Source organism: Lactuca saligna, chromosome 2, assembly GCF_052625555.1.
Source record: "Lactuca saligna cultivar CGN05327 chromosome 2, ASM5262555v1, whole genome shotgun sequence".
Lineage (NCBI taxonomy): Eukaryota > Viridiplantae > Streptophyta > Magnoliopsida > Asterales > Asteraceae > Lactuca > Lactuca saligna.
The window spans coordinates 170,310,627-170,318,259 of record NC_136418.1 but is presented as its reverse complement, the minus strand read 5'-3'; the positions used below and the strand labels follow the sequence as shown (position 1 = coordinate 170,318,259).

Below are 7,633 nucleotides of genomic sequence, written 5' to 3'. Positions count from 1 at the left end.
TTCCTTAAGACCTAGATCTTGATCAAAAAGCCATACTACTACAAACCAAAGCATAAAAACTGAGATTTGGACCCTAGACACTATAAGAACACATAAAGTCCTTGACTTTCCATCCATGCATGGCCTTTTGGGGCTTAAAAGGCCAAAATGACACCTTAAAGCTTACATGGGGCCTCAATGGCCATAAAGTTTGCACCTTTATTCCATGAAGGACCTCCATGGTTCCAGATCTTATGATATACTCATTTGGGACATCCATTGCCCAAAGGTCATGCTTCTTGGACCAAAAACTCAATAAAAGTGAAGATGAAGAGATTTAAGCATACTATAGACAAGATAGAAGCTTTATACCTCTAATAAACCAGAAATGAAACTAGACTTCTAGATCTAGTCTTCTCCAACACTTCCTTGCTCCTTCTTCAAGTTTCTTCTTATTCATAACCACAAGAATGCACAAAAAAATGGATCAAAGCTCTCAAAAGTGTATTAGGGTTTCGTGGCTAGGGTTTAGGACGATGGAGGCTGCAAATGAGGCCATCCTTTGGAGGTTAAGGTGTTTAAATAGGGTGCTAAACCCTGCAAATTAGGGTTTCATTCTGGCAGCCCTACTTGTCGAGTTAAGTCCCTCAACTCATTGAGTAGACTTTAAGTTTCGCGTCCAAATTCCAATCCTACTCGAAGAGTTTGGGGCCTCCAACTCGTCGAGTTCCTCTACAAAAAATGAATAAATTGATTTAAAATACATACCAGGAACCGGGCGTTACAGCAAGCCAACATATTATTGAAGTGCACAATGAATTTTAGCTCTAAAGAACATTTGTAAAAGCGCTCACTTACCTAGAAACAATGATAACATAATATTGATAACAAGTTGTTAATATAGTTGTATGAATTGTTTTAGTGTCATTTCTAAAATCAAATTAACTTTAATAACTCTAAAGTTATGTAATTGAAGTTCACAATCAATTTTAGCTAAAAGAATTAAAATAAAAAATAAAAAATAAAAAATAAATAAATAAATAAATAAATAAATAAATAAAAACTCTACTTACCTCGAAAGAATGATAACACAATGTATAGCAAATTATTAATAAAGATTTATGAATTGTTTTAGTGTCATTTTTAACTAAAATCAAATTATCCAAGATCAATTTTAATGTATTTAAAGTTAAGTTATTAAGGTGAACAATGAATTCATCCTCCAAAAAATATCTATAAAAAATTTTTACTTGCTTAGAAACAACTGTAATCTAGTAAAATAAAATGTTTTTGTGTCATTTATCAAATTAAATAGTTCAAAACCAACTTTAATATCTCTATAGCATTATGTTATTGATGTGTACAATAAATTGCATATCTAAAATAATATATGTGAAAAAACTTGTAACACCCCGACTCTCAGGTATAAACTTCTCAGTCTTATATTTCCATTTTTAAAGGTCGACTCGACGAGCTGGATGCCCTAACTCGTCGAGTAGGAACGGATTTGGCTGCATGTTTTAAGTGACCAACTCAACGAGTTGGAGGACACGACTCAATGAGTTGGAGCTGGAGGATGAAACCCTAATTTCTGGGGTTTTGCACCCTATTTAAATAGTCATTAGCCTCCCTTACAGCCCCCTTTGAGCTTAGAAACCCTAAATCATGTTTTCTCTCTATATTTGTGTGTTTTTAAGCTTGGAAGTTGGATCTTAATGAAAGAGCTTGAAGATCAAGAAGCTTGGAGCAAGGAATGGTTGAAGATCCAAACTCTACTCCACTTTTAGCATCACTTGAAGGTAACAAGTCGTTACCTTGAGCTCCTTTCTAGCTAGATCTCATCATGCTTGAGATTAGGGCTATTTTAGCATGACTGGTGATTCATTTTTGGTATTGAGCATGATTAGAAGTTGCAACTTCAGATATAGGCTCATCTCGGTCCTTATAATCATAAAGCATCGACCTTTAGCAAGATAATGCCTTTTCCCCACCTAAAACTTCTTCTTTAGCTTGATTTTGGCTTTAACACCTTGCATGTACGTAAAGTTTGCAACTTTATGTAGGAAGTATGCCATAGGAGCTTAGATCTCCAATATGGAGCTTTGGGGTGGCCTAAAATCATATGAATGGAGAAAGGACTAAAGGAACTCGACGAGTTGCATGGCCAACTCGGCAAGCCCGATGAAGATTAGTCGTTGAATGCTCTACATGAACTCGGTGAGTCTGCAAGACGACCCGACGAGTCAGTTAGGGTTTTCTAAATTGGTGAACACTCATGGACTCGACGAGTCAACTGGGGGTTTTCACGACTTCTCGAGTTTTGGAAGGACTCGATAATTCAATAAGCTGCACTCAACGAGTTGGGTCAACAAGGACTATCGACTTTAAGCGTTGACCTTAACTTTGACTAAGGATGGACTAGTTGACTTCCGGGGTATTTTAGTAAATTGGAAATTTATGGAATGGTTTTATGGTAAATATAGGTGGTGGAGTTCGTAGCTGTGATTCGATAGTTTGATCTTATCACTTCAGTTCGACAGATGCGGGGTGAGTTATCCTCACTATACTTAGGGGTCGAAGGCACTAATGCCAACCTATTAGATCTGATATCCTAGTAGTTGGTGATATGTTGAGTGTGAGTTAGTTATGCATGCTATGCCAGCTTGGTAGATCTGTAGGACTACCTGTGTTACTATTTGATTATTTGTATGTGCATTAGTTATGTCATATGTCAACATGTTATGTGGAATGGTTTGAGGTTGTGCTGCTCCGTGCGGTAGCCAACAAATCCTAGAGTATTTAAGATATGAGCTGAGGGCCATGCAGGGCATGCCAGACTCATACTAAGGACTCAGGAGCATTCCATATACGAGTTGATGTCGGGAAGGGCATATCAGACTCGTATTGTGGGCTCGGTGGCAAGCCAGATGTGAGTAGTGAGCCCGGAAGGCAAGCCAATCACACTATAGGCCCAGCGGTAATCCATTTTGTAGAGTTGTGGACCCATTACATGAGGTTATTTGTATATGTGATATTTGTTGTGTATCAGTATTTTGGAGGAACTCACTAAGCTTTGGGCATACAGTTTTAGTTTTGGTTTTAGGTACTGTTAAAACCGTTGTCGTGCACGATTTAAACAAATAAAAATATAAATAAAACTACTCTTTTGCACTAACAGGTAGTAATAGTATGTAGGATCGGATCCTCAGGGACACGTCCTAAAAGTATTTGCCTCTTTGCGTAAGGCACGATCTAAATTTTGACAAGTGAATAAAACATAAAGGGGGGGGGGGGGGGGTATTTCTGAAAATTTAAACTAAAAAGAATCAAAAATGATAAAAGATTAACTGAATTTAAAAGTAGTAAAAATTTAAATAAGAGAAAGCAATTCTAGTTTCGCGGTGACTCCCCTGATCATATAACTAACCTTCAACATAATATTTGATTATGCACTTGTTCAAACGGGTACTGAAGTTTATTAACAAGCTCTAATGACCTCTATTACAAAAATTATTTAATCAAAATAAGTTCTTTGAATTAAACCTAACTTTTTACCAAATTAACCAAACAAGCTCTTGCTTAACAAAGAAAATTTGCATTAAACACAGTGTAATTTCCCAGTAAAGTCCAATACCTCTCATAAGCTCGGAGGCGTAAAAACTTGTTTGATCAATCCGTATTAAGGTTAACCCTAAACACAGAATTAATCTAATATATGTCACTTTTTACCAATTAATCTAGAAAATTACAGATCTAAGCAATTAGATGACTAGAATGATTCACAAACAATTTAAGTGGTCAACAGAAAGTGAAATCAAAATCAAACACTCATTTAAACACAAAATTAATCAAACTAAACAGTAATCACAGTCAAACATAGTGCCTAATGATTAATCATACGAAAATGTTATATCTTGAGAAACTGAAATCTGAGTTTTTAGCCTGACATGGCCAATAACGGATTACAAACAGTAGAAAATAGAGTCTAAATGATAAATCTTACTAAACAATGACAGGAAATTGATTCGTCTCCTTTAGATCTGCGTTCTTCACTTGAAACCCTCTGAAAATCACCTTAGAATCGCCATGAATCGTCAATTAGGGTTACTAGACAAATCTGTGGCTCTATTTATACGTCCAACTGTAAAAAGGGTGAGCATGCGATCGCATAGGGACAACCTGCGATCGCATGTATTGCGGAAAATGCATCACGAGCCCTTTAAATGAAGTACGTTACCATTTCGATGCATTTTGGCCAACCTGCGATCACATGTATCTATTTTTCTCAGCCTGATGAATTTTTGGCACGAAAAAACCACGAAGCGAAGCTACGAGCCAACCTGCGATCTCATAGGGAAAACATGCGATCGCATGTTGTCATTTTTCGCATCTTTTGATCGGCGTTCCACCTACCAAGTAGTTCATGATCATTCCTCGGCATCCTTCCTTGGTGTAGACTCCAGTTAAGCTCCAAAGCATCCATTAACGCATCCCAGACGCATGTATTCATCCATGCGATCCAAATTACCCAAAAAATCATAAAAAAACGTGAGCAGTACGGACATTCTACAAAATAATTACGAAACACACAATACATAATAATAATCGGAAGTTAGTTAGCATTTTATGACAAATACCAAGGAAATCGTGCTCAAAGATGCATATAAAATGCGTCTAACAGGTAGCTCAGATGATCGAGGGAAGGCAAATGTGTGATCGTACAACTCCTCACATTTATGACTTTATTTATGGGATACTATGATATTACACTATTTTGAAAACAAGTTTTGTAATATTTAATGGTTTTGAAATGTTTTTAAAAAGTTTAAATTTAGCATGATTTTTATGGATGTTACAAAACTGTACTTACCTAGAAAGAATGATAATGTAACGTTGATAACAATTCGTTTAACCATAGTACCACTGTAATGTTGATAACAATTCGTTTAACTGTATTATCAGTGTCTCTTAATTTGATCAATAAATGCCACCAAAAAGAATTTTAGAAAAGGAATGGCAAGGTCATTAAATATCCCTCACACACCAAAACGTTTTCAGATATATATCTTACATTAGAGTTAACGACGTTAATAAAGACAAGTTATATACAAAGAGAAAGAAATGATTTTTTATTGGCTATGGTTTTTGGATGACATAGGGTACCGTTTTTTGTAGTAAAGGGTCCCAATAGAAGGCAAGAACCGACTGCAATGGAATTTTCTCACCGATTATGAAGATGACCAAAATTAAAATAGTTCTTGGAATTATCATTACGGAAGATTTACATCTAAAGTAATTGGATGTGAAGAAAAAATATATTGAATGGTGACTTTGATTAAGATATATACATCGCACAATCATAAAAATTTTAGATAGATGGAAAAGAAAACTTAGTATGCATGTTGGAGAAAAAATTTATAGGTTTAAGCAAGCTCCAAGGAAGTGGTACTTGAAGTTTGATAATTTCATGAAGATGAATAGGTACATGAGATGTGAGAGTGATCATTGTTGCTACCTAAAGAAGTTAAAATCATCTTACACCGTCCTCTTACTATATATATATATATATATATATATATATATATATATATATATATATATATATATATATATATATATATATATATATATATATATATATATATATATATATATATATATATATATATATATATATATATATATATGTTGATGACATGTTGGAAACTTATAGGTAATAAGGACCAAAATAAAATGAAATAAAATAAACTTGGCAAACTTTGGTCATTAACGAACAAAAATCATCATATGGAAAAATTTGACATACTTAAAGCCAGTAATTTCGAAAAAAACCCTAACTTTAGTTCTAAAATTAGTAAATGAATTAATTTTATATTTGCTCGCTTTAGTTTTTAAGTTAGAACATTACAATTTTGGTCCATTTCTCTCATTTTGGTTGTTATTGTGTAATTATTTATTATTTGTTTTAATAACTAGGTTTCTGCTTTTGTATATTTTAAATTGTTTTGTATTCATATATCTCAACTGTATAACTTACACAAGTAATTATACATACCATCTAAAATATAGAATTAACGAAATCACCTAACGCAGAACAACTACCACTATTCTAATTATTTAAATGAGATGGATTTATAATTTGACAAGAATTTAATGAGATATATGTATGATTTCAATTGTCGTCTCAAGTTATTGCTTTCTTTTGTATAATATAAATATAATTAATTTGTACTTTATATACTAAGAAATACTTTAAGTTTAAAAGTTCAATCAAACCTATCATATTGTTGCATAAAACCTTAAAGAACAAATGTTAAATAATTATTTATATAATGTAATGGTACATGGTCGTTTATCCTGCATATAATTCAAAGATTCGTATATCAAAGTAAAACCATTTATTGTGAAAATAAAAAATAAAAGTTTTTATGCCTTCTTAAACATAATCTTAAAAGGCACTTCACTAATAGCCAAACGTTTACTTCCATTTTTAGCAATCACAACACCAATATTTCCACAAACGGGCCTGCAAATATTGCATACGGTCGGGCAGAACACAAGTTTATAATGATCCTCATACGTCTCTATCTTAAACCAGTTATTGATGGTTTCCTGGCCAGGGTTTCCCGCCACTCCATGACTTGTTACGATTAGTTGTCCATCGTAGTCCTCAAGCATCCATACATTCGAATGAATACAGGTTGATGTAGCCTAGAATATAATGTTGAGATCTGTTGATTCCCGAATGACACTTTTCTTTGGGTTCACTGGTATGAATGTCAATGGCATGCCATTATAGACTTCTTTGTTGGCTTGGACAACGTCAAGCGGACATGAATCATTTCTCGTGGAGGCCAGTATAAGGCCACCACCCATTCCTCGGATCACAGGCAAGATGTAGTACTCTGTACCAGAACGTACCAAGTTCCCATCAAGGTCTCGAACTTGAGTTGGAGATGGTTGTCCCATTGAAAGGGAGAATGTGGATAATAGAAGTAGTAACAATGTTTTCATATTAAACATGTACTTGTTGTTGTAAAGATTGATAGATCAATTTGAGGTGTGGTTTAAGTTTCATAGATATAATACATATTTATAATGGGAATAATCAGTATGAATTTGGAAATGGTTGGAGACTGCACGTAACTGTTTGTATAAGTCAAACAATCCTATCTCATTAAGTTATGCGTTGACGTTACAAATATATTAAATGCAATTTAACGAGGTAATAGCCAATTGGGTTGTATAACACGCAATTTGGTCAAGATGGACGGAAATTGCATTCCAATTTGAACAAATTGAAGCTCTGAAAGTTACCCGTTCAGGCAATGCTACACCGTATTCCACCCAAATTGAAGCTTCATATATAACCTACTGTAACTCCTCCATGGTGCTCGCCATGGATGGACTTGGAGGCACAAAGACATAGGTTAAGGTACAAAAGTCTCTTCATCGAGTCCATAGTTGAAACTATGGAGACGATTAATCAAAATCACCTCTGATTGCTTCCAGTTTTGGATCCAGATGACCATATCAAAGATCAAAATATATAGACCTGGGTTCCCTCAGCCTAGAGATTCCATTTCGTGATACAATGCAGCTTCAATATGTCATGTAAGTCCTTATTCCTTAATCAATATGTGGTTCGTGTTAC

General features: G+C 34.4%; 1 pseudogene; it reads right to left on the bottom strand.

Moving 5' to 3' along the window:
• Positions 1–6,405: 6,405 nt before the first annotated feature.
• Positions 6,406–7,002, bottom strand: LOC145029331 (miraculin pseudogene; annotated as a pseudogene).
• Positions 7,003–7,633: the final 631 nt, after the last annotated feature.